This window comes from Parasteatoda tepidariorum, chromosome 10 (genome assembly GCF_043381705.1).
Source record: "Parasteatoda tepidariorum isolate YZ-2023 chromosome 10, CAS_Ptep_4.0, whole genome shotgun sequence".
Classification (NCBI taxonomy): domain Eukaryota; kingdom Metazoa; phylum Arthropoda; class Arachnida; order Araneae; family Theridiidae; genus Parasteatoda; species Parasteatoda tepidariorum.
In genome coordinates, this window is record NC_092213.1 from 23187574 (window position 1) to 23189288 (window position 1715).

Below are 1715 nucleotides of genomic sequence, written 5' to 3' on the forward strand. Positions count from 1 at the left end.
TGATCCATAATACTACATATTAAAGTTCAATGTTAAACCTTAAATTCTGTTGTTCTTCTAGAAACACTGCATTATCGCTAGTAATACATTTTTTTTTTTGTTTCTAATAGCAAGGCATAATATACAATTCAAAATTATCTAAGTATAAAATAGCAAAAGTAACTAGGTAAAACACAGGGACGGATTTAAGCTTGGTGGGGCCCTAAGCTACTGAAAATGATGGGGCCCTTATAAGTTCAATTCCACTTCTATACTTCTAAAGTAAACTGTCACTATTTTTTATTGTTGAGTATTAACATTATATTATTAAAAAATTTGATAATATTACTTTATTGTTGAATATATTAAATGTGATGAGACTATTATGTAGAACCTTTTTTTTATTGCACATATTTTTTGAAAGAGGGGGAAAAGTTACAAAAGAAACACATTTTAAGCACAGAGTAAAAATTTGGCGTGCTGGGCCACTATATATTTAACAGAGTTTTTTTTTTTAGATTCATTTTGAATATATTTTATTTGCAATTTTTAATGATTTTTTCGCGAATTTTTTTCTCAATTGTTTTTTCTTTACGTTACGAAATCTATAAGACTTATAAACATGAAATTTTGAATGTGCGTGGAAAATATGCAAAGAGTTAGAAGGAAAACAAGAAAATACAATTTGATTATTAGTTTTATTTTTTTTTTTATAACCGCCGTTGAACAACCGACGCAATTTTGAGTTTACGCCCTATCAACCAGGCTATCCCGGCCAAATTTATTAGTTTATTTTATAACAGTCATTGCACAGCCGACCCAATTTCGAGTTTACGACTACTAATATTCAACTCCGTTGCCTTGTAATTTTGAACCCAATCCAGAAGACAAGGGAATTGCTAGATTAGAACCCAGAGGTATTTATTCGTTATGACAACTTGGAGGACTTCGTGACCCCGACAGATTTAACATGCACCAGTCACCATTTTACACATGGGTATTCTTCTGCCAGCTGGATTCAAACTCCCATTCTCACGAACACGAGTCCAACGCCCTATCAACCGGGCTATCCCAACCAAATTTATTAGTTTATTTTATAACAGTCATTGCACAGCCGACCCAATTTCGAGTTTACGACTACTAATATTCAACTCCATAGCCTTGTCATTTTGAACCCAATCCAGCAGTCCCTGGAGCAGGTGAGGGCCGTTATATTAATACTGTTTGAAAAAATAAAAAGAACATTTCGTAAGCTGATATTATTTAATTGATGTTTATATTGAAAATATTTCTCCATTATTTTTGCTTTCTTTTTAATTATTTTATGTACATTTGTTAAATTTTAGTGCAAGAAATTTTTTTTTCATTACTTATGTAAATTTTTGGCTTATATTTTTAAGGATTTATTAAAGCGTCTACTAAATATCAGAGAGAATAAATGTCATACGGGTTTAAAGTATCAGCTCAGCTCTTGATGGTGTATAGTGGCTAGGATGTGAAAGAGTAACTGTTCCAGGCATCCAGCCAAAACGAGCATTCAACATATCAATGGAACACACTAAAGCTTTATATCAATTAGCAATTAGTTTTAGATAATTACAATTGTAAAATAATTATTTTATTATAGAATGAAATGTTTTAAAAGACAAATATCTGTTAATTTTTAACATTTAATCAACGAAAAAACAACCAATATTGAAATCTAACGAATTTATTATTTTTAATTACTGATAAAG